The sequence below is a fragment of the Drosophila willistoni genome, unplaced genomic scaffold, assembly GCF_018902025.1.
Source record: "Drosophila willistoni isolate 14030-0811.24 unplaced genomic scaffold, UCI_dwil_1.1 Seg531, whole genome shotgun sequence".
Classification (NCBI taxonomy): domain Eukaryota; kingdom Metazoa; phylum Arthropoda; class Insecta; order Diptera; family Drosophilidae; genus Drosophila; species Drosophila willistoni.
The window spans coordinates 397,180-415,505 of NW_025814459.1; positions in this window are offsets into that span (position 1 = coordinate 397,180).

The following is an 18,326-nucleotide window of genomic DNA, read 5'->3' on the forward strand; positions in this document are numbered from 1 at the left end:
AATTATTTATCTCTAGGCTTGCTCCTGATACTTCTGAGTCGTCTGTGGCAGCTTACATTAGTAATATATGCCCTGCTAAAGTTTTAATTCAAAAGTTTAAATTTTTCTAGGCCTCGCGAAATCTCCTCTTTTAAAATTACAGTACCTAATGAGTATTTCTCAGCTATGGTTGACACTAATTTCTGGCCAGAGGGAGTACACGAGTTTGCGCCCAATAAGCGCTCCCGTCCGTTGCCTGTCCACATTCCTAATTTATCTTCTGCTTCAAAAAACTAATAACGTCTAGTCTTTGCATTCATTATCAAAATGTAAGAGGACTTCTTACCAAGCTCTCGAACCTGTTCTGTGATAGCCAAACCTTTTCGGCTGACACATTAGCTTTCTCTGCAACTTGGCTTAACTCCTCTGTTTTGGATAATGAAATTCTTTCTAATAACTTTATTTCTTATAGGCTTGATCGTGTTGGTCGTCGTGGCGGTGGAGTACTTATTGCTGTCAACTCGACTCTGTGTTCAAGTATTGTGCCGATTGATCTGCCCTTAGGTGTTGAGTTTATTTGCGTCGAAATTACATGTTCCAACTTTAGCTTATATATTTCTTGTTCATATATTCCTCCAGCTTCTGATATAACGACCTATATGCATCATGCTGATGCTTTGCAAACTATTTTTAATCGTCTTAAAGATCGCGATTTCCTTATAGTTTTAGGTGATTTCAACTTGCCTAATATTTCTTGGCTTGTTGATGATAATCTATCTTTCTTAATTCCTTCATCTCAACATGTTTTTCTTGATAGCCTACTTGAATGTCCGCTATATCAGTTGAATTCTTTCCTTAACTCTTCTAAAAGAATCCTTGATGGTGTTTTTGTCTCCCGAACACAGCCCCTAGTGAAACCTGAAGATCCCTATCACCCTACCATTGAACTTACTATTTCTTACAATTCCGTTACTAATTCATTTAATAACATCGCAAATTCTCGTCGTAGATGTTTTCGTAAAACAAATTTCAATCTTCTTAATAGCCTTATTTTTTCTTTTGATTGGTCATTTCTATTTGAGTGCTGCGATATAGATCGTGCAGTGAAGTTTTTCTACTCTGCTGTTAATTCTCTAATTGATAAATGCGTTCCTTATGTGAATGTCTCTACCGTCTCCAGCGCGCCAGTCTGGTTCACACGTAGGCTCTCTAATCTCCGTAACATTAAATCGAGATATTTTAAAAGATTTAAAAAAACTGGTTCGCGACTTGACTATGCAAATTACTGTATAGCCAAATCTCAATTTTGTCTTTTAAACACTCAATGCTACAATAATTATATCTTTGTTAATTCCAAAAGACGCTCTAATGTACTACCCTCCACCTTCAGATTTAATAACCAGACTGCTAATAATGATTCAGATATTGCAGATCTGTTTGCTAAATTCTTTCAGTCGACTTATTCTACTACTGTTTCGGAACCCACACCCTATCCCTTTTCAATCCCACATTTAAATTGTATGTTTTTTCCTTGTATTACTGAAGACTGTATTATCTCTAGTTTGTCGTCTATGACGTCTTCCTTCGTTCCCGGTCCTGATAATATACCTAGTTGCATCCTTAAAACGTATTCGAATTCACTATCTAAGCCTTTATCTCGGTTATTCTTTATATCGAGTGAGACTTGTACCTTTCCCGATATTTGGAAGGAGTCTTTTATTATTCCGCTTTTTAAAATGGGTTGCAAATGCCAAACTTTCGGCAATACCAAAGATGTTTGAGAAAATTATTACGTCTTCCCTTCAACACCTATCCAGATCCACTATTTCTCCTTGTCAGCATGGATTCATGAAAGGTCGTTCGTCGCTTACTAACCTTTTAGAATTGACTACCCTTGTACACCATGGCTTCCGTAAAAAGTGTCAAACTGATGTTATTTATACAGACTTTAGTAAGGCTTTCGATACGGTTGATCATTCTATGCTTCTCGCGAAACTTAACATAATGGGTTTTTCCCCAAAACTGTTGGCTTGGTTAAAGTCGTATCTTATTGGCAGAACCCACAAGGTGTCTTTTCGTTCCTCGATATCTAAAACTGTTCGAGTTACGTCAGGTGTACCCCAAGGCAGTCATCTGGGCCCCCTGTTATTTACACTGTTTATAAATGATTTGCCTTTGGCCTTGGCTCATTCACGCGTGCTCCTGTTTGCGGATGACGTCAAGATTTGTTATTCTTATAATGATCCTTCTTTCCAACAGTACTTGCAATCAGATCTCGATGCGTTCTGTGAGTGGTGCCACGTTAATAAATTACACCTTAATGCCTCTAAGTGTTCTTTTATGACTTTCAGTCGTTTGTCTCCGTTCCTAGCTCATTACTCTGTTAAGTCTGTTCTGTTAGATTGTGTACTTAGGCGTGATGTATATATATATATATTTGCATATATTTACATATTTCTTCTATTGTCAATAGAGCATGCAGCCTTCTTGGCTTCATTAAACGTTGGGCCAAAGAATTTGATGATCCCTATGTAACAAAGGTTTTATACACTTCGTTAGTTCGCCCTACACTAGAATATTGCTCGCCAGTGTGGAATCCGCAATATGATGTTCACCAGCGTAGTATTGAATCGGTACAGAAGCAATTCCTTAAGTTTGCGTTACGCAATCTTAATTAACACCCGAGTCTTCGCCTACCTTCTTATTCTAGCAGACTTCTTCTTATTAATCTTCTCTTTCTCCATAAACTAGTCAACGGCAAAGTCATTTCTACGAATTTACTAGATACGCTTTATTTTTGTGTTCCCTCACGTCGGACCAGAAACTTTTTTCCTATTCACCTTAGTAGATGTCTGACTAACTACTCTCTTCATGAACTTTTCGTGTTCTTTGCCAATCTTTTAACAACCTTTCTCACCTAATTTCTCCTCATCTTCCTGTCACTTCTCTTCGCGCTATACTTTTTAATCATCTACAGCGAAACCAATAATAATATTCTGGACTTGGATTGGCTGCAACTCATCCCTGGCCACATTGGCTGTGAATCGGGGCACCTTATGCAAATAAAACACCTCCACCGGGTCGGGGATGTTTAGTTGTGTATATAGCTAAGCTATCTTTTTCAATTAATTACTATCTGTCTTTAGCTTAAGCTTTTTCGTCGACTTCTGTGTTAGTTGACGTAAATAAATAAATAAATAAATAAATAAATAAATAAATAAATAAATAAATAAATAAATAAATAAATTACTATTCACCATTTTTATTAAGGATCTCCCCACCGTTCTTTTAAATTCCAGAGTTCTTATGTATGCCGATGATGTAAAAAACGCTAATCGCATCGTAGACTCTCTTCCGTGACATACCCTGTCAGCTGACCGAAACGCCTTTCAGGGGTGGTGTAGGGCTAACATGTTATCGCTTAACTATTCCAAGTGCAAAATTATGTCTTTTTATATAGGTTCTCTCCAATTAACAAGTTACTTTTTAAGTAATTTCCCGTTGGAAAGAATTAATAATACTTCTTTGGTTGTAAAATATTTGGGGATCTTAATAGATCACAAACTTAGTTTTAATCAGCATATATCGACTACTGTTAGTATGGCTAAGACTGTTCTTGGCTTTATAAAGCGCTGGTTGAAGGAGTTCAAGGATCCATATACTACAAAAATGCTTTATACTTCTTTAGTCCGCCCCATATTAGAATATGGATCTTGTGTTTGGTCTCCGCAATATGAGTTTTATGAAAACAATTAGAATCTATATAAAAAAAGTTTTTACTCTTTGCCTTTCGTGATTTGCGCTATGATCCAACTGTACAACTTCCATCTTATTCTAGTCGACTTCAGTTAATTAACCTTCCTTCTTTAGCTAATCGAAGAGCTGTGCTTGGTGTAACTTTTCTTTACAAACATTTGAACGGTGAGAATGACTCTTCCGAGCTGTTGAGCCAAATTAATAATTCTGTTCCATCTAGAAGGACCCGCAATTACACACTACTTATACTTCCTACTTGCGCAACTAACCTTACTCTGCATGAACCTTTTCGTATACTATGTAGTGACAACAACAGACTTTGCCACGCTGTCGGTTCTGAAACATCGCTTCCGGGTATAAAAACTGCGTTCTTCTCCTTCCTCGCTCGTAATTAGTTGTAATCATCTTTATTTTTACCTATCCTTTTCTTTTTATATGTAACCTATTATCTCATTACATTTAATATTTTCTATTTGTTTAGTTTAATTTATGTTTATATATGTAATACGCCTGTGCCTTTAGGTCGGAGTGGGTGTAACATTAACTTTACTTAGTGTCATTCGTAACAGGCCTGGGCCTGGTGTCATATGGGCCTCTTGTTCGTACTACGCGTTGTACGACTACGTGTATATATTATATGTCGAAAAGATGGTGAAGGAATATACTGTAAAGAAGAAAAATCGGCAACCGATACGCCTGCCAAAAACAACAACACTATTCCTGCCGCATCAGCAGCAGCTGGTGTGTCAAAAAACTAGCTTCGTCCCTTAAAAAAAAACTTTCACTCGTTGCAGAGGACGGACGTGTTTTTTTTTGCGCCTATCAACTTTTATTTTTTCTCGCGATTAAATACTTTTATATAACTCTTAAATTATCGGTTTAATTAATAACAATTACAACATCCGAATTTTATTTTCATTTCGCGAATTCTTGCTGTCGTTTTTGTTTAAATTTAAATAAAATCAAAACTTACAACAATACTTGCATTAGCGGTGTTGTTGTTTTGTTTATCTCTTTTGCTTTTGTGTCTTTACAGTTTTAACTAACTCTCGCGCTCTTGCGTACAAATTGTTGTTGCATGTGTTCAATTTGACGCGCTCTCCCGCTCTTTCCTCTTCTTGATTGATTTGCGCTCTCGTCTTTTGCCTAACCGCGACTCTGTGATACGTGTTTTTGTTTTTGTGTTTTTCATTTCTTTTTATTCTTTAGTTGTGAAGGCTTACTCTGCACATTAACCCTTGTGTCAGAACTGGTCAGTATATTCTTATACACAGATTTTTAACCTTTAGAATTTTTATTTTTTTTGTATTTCCTTTTTCAATTAAATTAAACTTTTTGATAAAATGGTTGTCTGCTCAAAAAATAATTGCATAGTTGCCACTAATGCGGTTGACTCCCATGATTATATTCTTTGTTGGTTGTGTGACAATGCTGTTCACGTCAAGTGTGCAGGTTACACAGGCAGAATCAAGGAGTCTATTGCTAAAGGTGGTGGCTTAAAATATGGATGTGATGCTTGCCGGGAGGTCGAGAATGAGATGCGCTCTTTCATGAGGCGGACTAGAGATAGTTTTGACACTTTAAGGGCAGGTTTTAATAAACTCCAAGCGGAGTTTACTGCGGTGGAGACTCAGTTCAGAAGTTTATCGCTTATGAATGAGTCTCCGAAACGTAAAAGGACCAGTCCTTGGGGTGTTTCTGTATCTGTAGATCCGCCAGCGTCTCTTATCGTCCCCAACCGGTCTCATGCACCGTCCACTCCTAATGTACAGCAATTGATATCGTTTAAGAGCCCGGTTGTGAATGCTATTAGTAATGAATTACCGGTATCACCTGGGAATGATCTCTTAAAAACGATGCCTATTGTAGTGTCCGATGTGTCTGGGCAATTACACATTCCAATGGAAATTGCCGATAGTTCTAAAAGTATCGAGGGCCCCGTGAACAAGTTGACTGCTGCAGTGGGTGACTTGTCCAACGTTACTGCTGCGGCTGACGCTTCGGGACCGCGGCCTCTCGTTGGCATACCACCAAAGAAACATATATTTGTTTCTAGGCTAGACCCTGTTGTCACATCTGATGATGTAATAGCCTATATTCGGAAGAAAGTTAACGTCTCGAATATTGCGGTGGAAAAGTTTAAATTTTCTTATTCTCGGGACATTTCGTCCTTTAAAATTAGTGTTTCTGCCATGATCTTCGACACTATATGTCGAGAAGATTTTTGGCCTAAACATATAATAGTTAAGGAATATACTGTAAAAAAGAAAAATCGGCAACCGATTCGCTTGCCTATATAAATAAGTATATATAAAGTAAATTTTAAATCTTTCAATGCTTTCATTACTTGTTCCTATATTCCACCATTGTCAGACATGGTGGTATATTTAAATCATTTAGAGGCAATTCAGTTTGTCTCCTCTTTAGTTTCGAGCCAAGACATGCTCATAGTTGTAGGTGATTTTAATTTACCCGCTTTAGCATGGTCACTAACAGATGAATCTACCACGTTGCTGCCCTCTTTGTCACATGACTTTATTGATGGCCTTCTAGGCTTATCTTTATTCCAAGTCAATCCTGTCTTAAATTCTAATGGAAAATCGTTAGATCTTATTTTTGTATTGGATTCTTCTTATTGTGAGGTTTCTAGGATCGAACCATTTGTTCTTCCAGAAGACAAATTTCATCCTACATTAAATTTAAAAATTGATTTGCCCTTGCTTTCACCATTACTTGGTTCAAATGAGTTACCACTAACTAGGTGCTTTCGTAAGACTGACTTTGCCAGCCTTAATGAAAACATTGCTACTACCGATTGGTCTTATCTGTACAATTGTAGTGATATGAACTCGGCTGTTCGTTTTTTCTATGATACTCTGAATTCACTCTTTGATATTTGTGTGCCTCTTGGTAGGCTGGAGCGGCTTAACAAACCTCCCTGGTTCTCTCGCGAGCTATCCAATTTGAAAAATGTGAAGACACGATATTATAAGAAGTTCCAAAAAACACGTCGTTCATCAGATTATGCTCTGTATACAGTCGCTCGTTCAAAATTCATGATGCTTAATACACAATGCTATAAGAATTATCTTCAGCGGTGTAAGCTTCACTTTTCTTCTGACCCTAAACAATTTTATAATTTTGTTAATTCTAAACGTAAGACCTCTGTGCACCCATCTTTTTTGTCTTTTCAAAATAAAAAAGCGAGCACTGATCAGGCAATTGTCGATATGTTTGCGAGTTTTTTCAAAACAACTTATTCCTCAACGGAATATCGAGCAAGTCCGTATCCTTATCATTTAAAAAAGGCTAATTGCATTTTCAATCCAGTGATTGATGAAAGTTCTATTCTTACCGAACTTAAATTAGTTAAACCTTTTTATTCTCCGGGGCCAGACGGTATTCCTGGATGTATACTCAGGTTCTGTGCAAACGCATTATGTAAACCCATTTTAAAATTGTTTCTATTGTCTGTAGAATCTTCCTCTTTTCCATCTATTTGGAAGGAGTCATATATTATTCCTCTGCATAAAAATGGCAAAAAGTCCGAAGCCTCTAACTATAGGGGTATCTCAAAATTGTCCGCTATTCCGAAAGCTTTTGAGAAAATTATAACTTCTCAATTGCAACATTTTTGCAGCTCTATTATTTCGCCATCCCAACATGGGTTTGTGAAACGTAGATCTACAACCACTAACCTTTTAGAATTTACATCAATAATTATCAAGGGGTTCAAAAATGGTAAACAAACTGATGTCATATACACTGACTTCAGCAAAGCCTTTGATTCCGTTAATCATACCCTATTACTTTCTAAGCTGAGCGACATTGGGTTTCCACCCCTTTTCCTTTCTTGGGTTCGAGAATATTTAACAAATAGAAAACAGAAGGTACTTTTTAAGTCTTCTTTTTTCGTTTCCATTTCTGTGACTTCTGGTGTACCTCAAGGTAGTCATCTTGGCCCTCTGCTCTTCACACTATTTGTTAACGATCTTCCATCAGTCATTGTTAATTCGCGTGTGCTTATGTATGCTGACGATGTCAAGCTTTGTCTTACTTATAAAGATACAGATTCATTTAGTCGGCTACAAGCTGATCTTAAAAACTTTCAATCCTGGTGCCAGTTTAATCTACTAAATCTTAACACTACCAAATGTAAGGTAATGACTTTTTTTCGTAACTCTCCTCAACTGGTCACTTATATTCTAAACAACAGCCATTTAGAACGTCTAAATAATATGAATGATTTGGGCGTACTTATGGACCATAAGTTAAATTTTAACACCCATATTTCCACCACGGTCGCAAAGGCCATGAGTGTCCTGGGTTTCATTAAAAGATGGTCAAAAGAATTTGATGACCCCTATACAACTAAAGTTCTTTTTACTTCGCTTGTCCGTCCTATTTTAGAGTATGGATCTTGCATTTGGTCACCTCAATACGAGTCGCACCAGATTAGACTAGAATCCGTTCAAAAGCAGTTCTTGCTATTTGCTCTTCGTGGCTTAAGCTGGGATCGCAATGTCAATTTGCCTTCGTATTCTAGTAGACTTCTCTTGATTAACCTTCCGTCCCTAACTAACCGTAGAATTATGCTTGGTGTCATTTTTATGCACAAGCTCCTAATTGGTGATATCGACTCGCCTGAGTTATTAGCTCAGGTGAATCTGTCGGTACCATGTAGACGGAGTAGACATCCTTTAATACCTTTATCCCTTAGTCGTTGTTCTTCTAACTATGCTATGCATGAACCTTTTAGGGTCCTCTGCTCTGATTATAACCTTCTATTCCCTGTAATCAGCTCAGAGTTTTCTATTAATATGCTTAAAACATCTATCCTATCCCATTTAGTTAATAGATAGCTATAGTATTATGTGTTTGTCTGTCTTTTCTATTGTGAATTTGTACACGCGATTCGTGCCGTGCGTTATACGGCTGCACCCCTCGGTCGGTCGGGTGGGAGGTGGGCAGTTATCTGCTTGGGCTCGCGCGTAACAGGCTTTGTCCTGGTGTCGTAGGGGCCACTTGAACGTACTGCGCATAGTATCGTCAACGTCCGCTAACCTGGGTTACCAGAACGTTAAAGAGGAGAAATCTAAACTTCCTAATCTCTATGTAGATAGCCTTTGTTTAAAACATAATATTCTAGCTTTTACAGAGACGTGGCTAAAACCTGATATTGCTGATGCAATGGTTTTTGCACACACTTTTCCATATTCAGACATGACCGGATTTCTCGCATAGGTGGTGGCGTTCTGATAGCTGTTGATGCTGCTTTATCATCTGAAATGATTCAATTTTCTAGTACCCAGGATATTTAGTTTGTCGGTGTTAAAGTAAATTTTAAATCTTTTAATGCGTTTATTACTTGTTCCTATATTCCACCATTGTCAGACATAGTGGTATATTTAAATCACTTAGAGGCAATTCAGTTTGTCTCCTCTTTAGTTTCCAGTCAAGACATGCTCATAGTTGTAGGTGATTTTAATTTACCCGCTTTAGCATGGTCACAAACAGATGAATGTACCATGTTGCTGCCCTCTTTGTCACATGACTTTATTGATGGCCTTCTAGGCTTATCTTTATCCCAAGCCAATCCTGTCTTAAATTCTAATGGAAAATCGTTAGATCTTATTTTTATATTGGATTCTTCTTATTGTGAGGTTTCTAGGATCGAACCATTTGTTCTTTCAGAAGACAAATTTCATCCTACATTAAATTTAAAAATTGATTTGTCCTTGCTTTCACCATTACTTGGTTCAAATGAGTCACCACTAACTAGGTGCTTTCGTAAGACTGACTTTGCCAGCCTTAATGAAAACATTGCTACTACCGATTGGTCTTATCTGTACAATTGTAGAGATATGAACTCAGCTGTTCGTTTTTTCTATGATACTCTGAATTCACTCTTTGATATTTGTGTGCCTCTTGGTAGGCTGGAGCGGCTTAACAAACCTCCCTGGTTCTCTCGTGAGTTATCCAATTTCAAAAATGGACACGATATTATAAGAAGTTTCAAAAAACACGTCGTTCATCAGATTATGCTCTGTATACATTCGCTCGTTCAAAATTCATGATGCTTAATACACAATGCTACAAGAATTATCTTCAGCGGTGTAAGCTTCAGTTTTCTTCTGACCCTAAACAATTTTATAATTTTGTTAATTCTAAAGGTAAGACCTCTGTGCACCCGTCCTTTTTGTCTTCACAAAATAAAAAAGCAAACACTGATCAGGCAATTGTCGATATGTTTGCGAGTTTTTTCAAAACAACTTATTCCTCAACGGAATATCGAGCAAGTCCGTATCCTTATCATTTAAAAAAGGCTAATTGCATTTTCAATCCAGTGATTGATGAAAGTTATATTCTTAGCGAACTTAAATTAGTTAAACCTGTTTATTCTCCGGGGCCAGATGGTCTTCCTGGATATGTACTCAGGTTCTGTGCAAACGCATTATGTAAACCCATTTTAAAATTGTTTCTATTGTCTGTCGAATTTTCCTCTTTTTCATCTAGTTGGAAGGAGTCGTTTATCATTCCTCTGCATAAAAATGGCAAAAAGTCCGAAGCCTCTTACTATAGGGGTATCTCAAAATTGTCCGCTATTCCGAAAGCTTTTGAGAAAATTATAACTTCTCAATTGCAACATTTTTGCAGCTCTATTATTTCGCCATCCCAACATGGGTTTGTGAAACGTAGATCTACAACCACTAACCTTTTAGAATTTACATCAATAATTATCAAGGGGTTCAAAAATGGTAAACAAACTGATGTCATATACACTGACTTCAGCAAAGCCTTTGATTCCGTTAATCATACCCTATTACTTTCTAAGCTGAGCGACATTGGGTTTCCACCCCTTTTCCTTTCTTGGGTTCGAGAATATTTAACAAATAGAAAACAGAAGGTACTTTTTAAGTCTTCTTTTTTCGTTTCCATTTCTGTGACTTCTGGTGTACCTCAAGGTAGTCATCTTGGCCCTCTGCTCTTCACACTATTTGTTAACGATCTTCCATCAGTCATTGTTAATTCGCGTGTGCTTATGTATGCTGACGATGTCAAGCTTTGTCTTACTTATAAAGATACAGATTCATTTAGTCGGCTACAAGCTGATCTTAAAAACTTTCAATCCTGGTGCCAGTTTAATCTACTAAATCTTAACACTACCAAATGTAAGGTAATGACTTTTTTTCGTAACTCTCCTCAACTGGTCACTTATATTCTAAACAACAGCCATTTAGAACGTCTAAATAATATGAATGATTTGGGCGTACTTATGGACCATAAGTTAAATTTTAACACCCATATTTCCACCACGGTCGCAAAGTCCATGAGTGTCCTGGGTTTCATTAAAAGATGGTCAAAAGAATTTGATGACCCCTATACAACTAAAGTTCTTTTTACTTCGCTTGTCCGTCCTATTTTAGAGTATGGATCTTGCATTTGGTCACCTCAATATGCGTCGCACCAGATTAGACTTGAATCCGTTCAAAAGCTGTTCTTACTATTTGCTCTTCGTGGCTTAAGCTGGGATCGCAATGTCAATTTGCCATCGTATTCTAGTAGACTTCTCTTGATTAACCTTCCGTCCCTAAATAACCGTAGAAATATGCTTTTATGCACAAGCTCCTAATTGGTGATATCGACTCGCCTGAGTTATTAGCTCAGGTAAATCTGTCTGTACCATGTAGATGGAGTAGACATCCTTTGATACCTTTACCCCTTAGTCGTTGTTCTTCTAACTATGCCATGCATGAACCTTTTAGGGTACTCTGCTCTGATTATAACCTTCTATTCCCTGTAATCAGCTCAGAGTTTTCTATTAATATGCTTAAAACATCTATCCTATACCATTTAGTTAATAGATAGCTATAGTATTATTAGTTTGTCTGTTTTTTATTGTGTATTTGTCCACGCGATTCGTGCCGTGCGTTATACGGCTGCACCCCTCGGTCGGTCGGGTGGGAGGTGGGCAGTTATCTGCTTGGGCTCGCGCGTAACAGGCTTTGTCCTGGTGAACGTACTGCGCATGGTATCGTCAACGTCCGCTAAAAAAATGCACATCCTAAACGTTGCATAGCATTTTCAAAATTACTTGGACACAAGCCGAAAAGTTTATGCGATACAAGATGGGTCGAACGACATGATTCTGTTCTCCAGTTTGTAGTGAAGTGAGTAAATGGAACAACAGAGAAACAGCGGGTAAAGCAACATTACTTATTGTAGCTCTTAGCTCTTTCGACTTTATCATTGCGCTGTTTTGTTTGAGTGATAAATTTTTTATCCTTGACACGACCCCTCAGTGTAATTCTTCAAAAAGAAGACATGGATTGGGCGAATACATCCCAATAAATTAAATGTCTAGTTGAAGTTTTAGCGAATCAAAGGCAAGAAGCCGACGAAAATTTCAAACAAATATACACAGATGCAGAAAAATTGGCTGAGGAATTGAATACAGAAGTAAAGAAACCAAGAACAACAGGTAGACAAACGAAACTTGAAAATCACGACACGTCTAACTGTGAAGATTACTTCCGAGTCTCCATGTATATTCCACTTCTGGAAAATATTATTGATGATTTAAAAATTCGATTTTCTCAAGAAGTTCTAGATGGCTTCAAATTATGTTCATTGCTTCCAAACAATGTTAAGGATATGACATCAAACGAAAATACAGATTTAAGCAACTGTTTAATTCAACGATTCGGCATTCTACTTAAGGAACCAAAAAAACTTTTGCAACTGAGACTCAAAGGAGAAATGACCCACTGGCAGTACTTTTGGAAAAATAAGACAACCTAGATTTCTTCGAGAAACTCTACGATATCAGTTAGTGCTTTGGAAACATTAGAACTTTGCGAAAAAGATGTCTATCCTACAATTCACGCTTTGCTCAGAATTTTATGTACAATGTGCGTCACAAATACAAGCGTCGAACGGTCTTTTTCAACCTTGCGACGTGTGGAAACATGGCTAAGAACAACTATTCTACAGAATAGATTGGTAAGCTTGCACTGCTGAATATTCATTTTGACATTGAAGTAAAACCAGAAGATATCATTCAACGGTTCGCAAATCTAGGAGCACACCGAATGGTTTTGTAATTTATGTTTGAGACAGCAACTTATTTGTGTTATTAATCTAATTAAAGTATATTCTTTGATGAATTGTAGAATTTTGTCATTTCCGCGTAATATAATATACCAAAAATCAAGTTTGAAAACACTTCTATGTATGTATATATTATTTATGACTTACAAAAATATTAATATATATTTAAGGAACAATATAGGTATAATAAAATGAAATTTTTTCCATACTTGGTGTAAAAAAATTTTTGTCTTCGATTTCCCCTTTCAAAATCGAAAAAACGATCCGCCACTGCCACTAACGATAGCCCATCAGTCATAAGTAGATCTGATATGGTCAGTAGTTAACAATAAAGACCTAGTTAATTAAGCTGCTATGGTTAGCTATTATCAATAAAGACGTATTTTGCTGACCTATCACTATGTCGAACTATGCATTGGTGAGCTCTCTATTTTGACTATAAAATTAAATGCATTCTGGTTTTTGTGCTAGTACCTATTTAAATATAAATAAATAAACATAAAATAAATTCAAGAAATACTAACATTTTTCTTTGAACATTTTGGTGACCCCGACATCGACGGCTTCAAGTTGAAAGATTAACAGACTTAGCGAAACCGTTATCAAGTGAGAATATTTGGTCAACTCATGCGACCAATCTCTCAACAACAAGGAAACTGGTCAACTAGGCGACTACTTTCTTTGCACGCTTTGGAGACAGTACAATCCTAAGCGAGGGCACAAGTTGATGAACATTACATATCAATCTGGGGTCCCAACTAAAACATCGCAATTTATTAACTTGGCATTCATTGCGTAGCATATACATACATATATACTTGGCGACTAAAACAATTTATTGGAAAACTAGTAGTTGGCTTTTCGCAACTGGGTAGCGGTGCATACCCATTGAATAATGGTTGATCAACTAGGCGATCACTTTCTCAAAAACATTTAACAACGATTTGTGTCAACAGGGCGAACAAATCATAAAAAGTTATTTTTTATGTAAAATAAAGTGTGTTCAACACATAAACTCTGTTGCACTCCCTGCAAAAAAAAAGAAAGCTCTGGCGTGAGCAATCTCTGACCTAGTGCACTCGGTCAGTAACCCAGGTAGTACGCACGAGAACTATAGTTTGGCATCAGTCAGCAATTTTTGAAAAGATATATTTATTTTATTTTGTATTTATACTGTGATTGGGCAGTGATTGTAAATTAAAGCCAATCTTCTTACTAGCTATAGCTACTAGGCCTTAAGCTAACAAATGGACTAATTGATTTTTGTTTAAATCTACTTAAATATGTATTTACAGTAGTTGTTCTTATATATTAATAATTTTATTACCTTTAATATTTACATATAATTCAAGTCATTTTTTGTGTCTTTCAAATTATTGGGGGGGTTTTATATTTTGTGGTATATGTTGGTTGCTTTTAAAAATTTGATTAGTGCAGTGATATTTTTGTTGGAAGGGTAAGCTATGGTTTCGTAGGGGTTTGGGTGCAGGAATTGTGTTCTTGCTCGATTAAGATCTCTGCATTCTGCGATTATATGGTTAATTGTTAGGGTGGTGTTACAAGAAGGGCACATTGGTATGGGGACTCTGTTTAGTATGTAACTATGTGTGAGTGCCGAGTGTCCCAGGCGAATTCTTGCAAATTTTATAAGGTCTACTCTATTATTAACTGGGGAGTATTCGCTTATTGAGAGTTTTGTAGAGTTGGCTCTTCTGTAGTGTGTGGAGGATTGTTGCCATAGCTCGTCCCTGTACTGTTTGAAGAGTTTTGTTAGGAGTTTTAGTGTGTCTTTTGTATTGTAGTTGTTCTTAAATGTCAAGGGGCAGAGAAGAGCTTGGCGTGCTGCTCTGCCCGCTGTTTCATTTCCCGCTATGTTGGTGTGTCCTGGTACCCATATTAGTATTAATTTTGGATATTTGTAGGATATGATGTCTCGAATTGTGGAACAGTAGTAGTTGTGGTTGTTGATGTTTTCGATCGACTTAAGAGCTGAGAGTGAGTCTGTGCAGATTGCATGATGTCGGTTTGATTGTTTTGCCAGTAAGCATGCGTCTAAAATAGCTGAGATTCCAGCAGTGAAGATTGAGCTGTGGTTGGGTAATTGGGAATATTTTATGATTTCCGTTTCGGTGGTTATGCTGTAAGAGGTACCAGAGTCTGACTTAGAACCGTCAGTATATATGAACTTGAATTCTTTCATTACGTCTTTTAGTTCAATGAATTTTTTCTGGAATACTGATGGGTGTGTGTTTGGTTTAGTACTTTTATGTAAAGACATATTTAATGCATTAGGGTTAAACAACCAAGGGGGGGATCTGAGTTTCCTAGATGGGATCGGGTAGACATTTATACTATGTAGTGAACAAATGTTTAAAATCCTGTGTAGTAAGGAGGGTACTTTAGGTTTGGTTTTTGAGATTTTGATTTTTTGTAAGATGGGGTAAATTGGTGAGTTTGACGCTTTTGCTATTAAAGTGAATGTTTTTGCTGTCATGAATTGAGTTCTTATTTCGATTGGTTTCAATTCTGCTTCGTATAGTAGATTTTTAATGGGGGAAGTTCGATACGCTCCTAAGGCGAATCTTAGTGCAGCTAAGATAACAAGTTTTGAGTTTGACCAGAATTGATGGAGGGCTGTTTCCGTAAAAGGGTAGGCAATAATCTATCTTTGACATAAGAAGTGCTTTGAACGTGAGAATTAGCGCTTTGGTGTCACAATTGTATCTTTGGTTTGATAACCATTTGATAATGTTGAGCCTTGTATTCAACTGCATAGTGAGGTTTTCAATGTGTTTATTCCACCTGTAGTTCTTTGTTATCGTAAGCCCAAGAATTTTGAGCGTGTTGGACTGGTTGAGAGGGAAGTTGTGTGATCCATTATGGATGGAGCAGTTTCTTTTACGGCATACGTGAAGGTGATTGCATTTCGGGACTGAAAGCTTAGCCCCAGAGTATTTGCACCATTTTTCAATATCTACGAATAAAGGGTTAATGTTTGGGGTTGCCGAGTTTTTTCTTAACTTTTTTACGATCGTGAAGTCGTCTGCATAAGAGAAAAAGGTGAATTCCTTGTGGATGGATACCGTATGACAAAGTCTATTGTATGCGATTAAGAAAAGGATGACTGATAAGGGAGATCCTTGAGGGATTCCATTATATAAGGTTTTACTTTCTGAGGTTGAATTGTTTACTTGCACTTTTATTTTCCTGTTCGTTAGAAAGCTTTTTATGTAGTTCAGAATTTTTGGGCCAACCTTCTATTTGTGTAGTTCTTCTATCACCGTGTGGATTCCTATTTTATCATAGGCTTTTTCAAAGTCGAGGCTTATGATTGACATATGATTTTTTTTTGATGAGGCCGAAGAAATCTGATAGTCTAACACTGCTAGGCAGTCAGATATCGACTTGCCTTTTCGGAAGCCGAGTTGGCGATTGTCGATTAGCTTGTTGTTGTTAGCAAGCCACCACAACCGGTTTGAAATGATCTTGTCTAAAACTTTGGATAAGCATGGGTTAAGTGAAATCGGTCGATATGAGTTTATGGATGTCTTGTTGCCTTGTGGTTTTAGGATGGGAATTATCTTGCTGGTTTTCAATTGTTGGGGTATCTGTTGTATGAGGATATTGTTCTACAAGTTTAAGAGTCTTTTAGTGACAGAAATATTTATGTTTTTTAACATAGGGTATGAGATGCGATCTAGTCCGGGGGTTTGACCTTTTAGGCCTGTTTAGAGCGGATTTTAATTCAATAAGAGTGATAGGTACCTCTAGGAGAAGTGCATTGTTGGATGGTTCATAATTAATAACTGCAGCCAATGCTCTGGCTTTATTTCTTTGAAATGCTGGGCTAAAGTTGTGGTCGGATGATGCTGTTGACCAGTGGGTGGCAAATGCACGAGAAATGTCGCCTTTGTCCACAATGTTAAGATTGGGGTCAGTAGGAGATGATATACAATGTATCTCATGACGTAGTCGTCTGCCGCAGAAGGTGTTTATTCTTGACCAGATTTTGGAGACAGGGGAATGTGAATTAATTTCTGATGTAAATGTATAGAGGATCGTTTTGATTGTTTGATCTCGCGTCTTAAAAGAGCTTTCGTTTTTTTAAATTTCATAATGTTCTCAGGGCTAATGCATCTTCTGAGTTGATACCAAGCTTGGTTTTTATTCTTTTTTAATTGTTCTAGTGTTTTGTTCCACCAGGGAACTGTTTATTGATAGAGATGGCCTGGTCTGTGCTATGGACATGTTTGCGCTTTGTCTGATGATTTTCGTTATGTTTGCTAGTTCTTGGTTTATGTTGGTACCTATCTGTCTTTCTGACTGGAATCTGTCTGTTAGTTCGTTAAATAGTTTCCAGTTAGCTGAATCAACTAAAAATCTCGGTTGCGTATATTGGGGTGTTGCGTTATTCTCAAAAAGTGTAATATGAATGGGGAAGTGGTCGCTGCCAAATAGGTCTGTGTCAGTTTTCCATTTGGTGTGTGTTGTGAGGTTAGGGGTACTGATGGTCAGGTCTACATGGGTGAAGGTTGAGTGCGTTGAGAAGTGGGTGGGTGATCCGTCGTTTAAAATGATAAGGTTTGACTGAGTCACGTATCTCGACAGAGTGTTCCCTTTAGCGTTATTAGACGGGGAACCCCAGGTGTTATGCCAGCTGTTAAAATCGCCAGTGATGATGGTGTGGTCTCTTGGACTCCCTAACATGTTTCTAAGGTTATGGATTCCAAAGTGTTTGTTGGGTGGGATATATGAGGAGATAAGTTTATCTTTACTTTAGTGTGTATGAATGCTCCGACTGCGTCAAAGTCATTCTTAAGGTCTATCTGTTGGAAATGAATAGAATTATGAATGAGGAGGGCTACTCCGCCGTAGGAGTTGGATGAAGAGTTTGCGTGAATTATCGAATAATTCAGTGGTATGCGAATATTGTTTTGTGAGTGTATATGAGTTTCTTGCAGGCTGATAATTTTGGGCCTGTATTCTTTGATTAAAAGTTGGAGGTGGTCATAATTGTTGATATAGCCGTTACAATTCCATTGGATTATTTTTAGCATTATTGCAAGTGGAAGTTGGGGAAGTTAAAGGGTCTTGATTTGATTAGATCGAATCGGAGAGTTTAACTTTTTTTGCCGGAGGCTTAAATGAATTCTTTAGGGTGTTATTACTTTTTGAGAATACCTTAATCTTTAACTCTTCGGAGATATTGACAGATGTAGTTGTGTGAATAGTTTTTGTTGGTTGAGGGTTTGATGAGGGTGTTGCTGGGGTGGATGTATCCATGTCTTCATAGGTGGTTTGCTTACGTTGGGGTGTGGGGGGTACGTTGGTTGGGTTGTGTTGGATTTTTTTGTTTGTTATAGCTGCGTAGGATGAGTTGCCTGCGATATGTCGTTCGTTGTAAATATTGCGAGCTGACTTTATGTCGGTTTTCTCCAGTATCCGTATTGCAAGAATTTCCTTCTCCTTGATGTACAGTT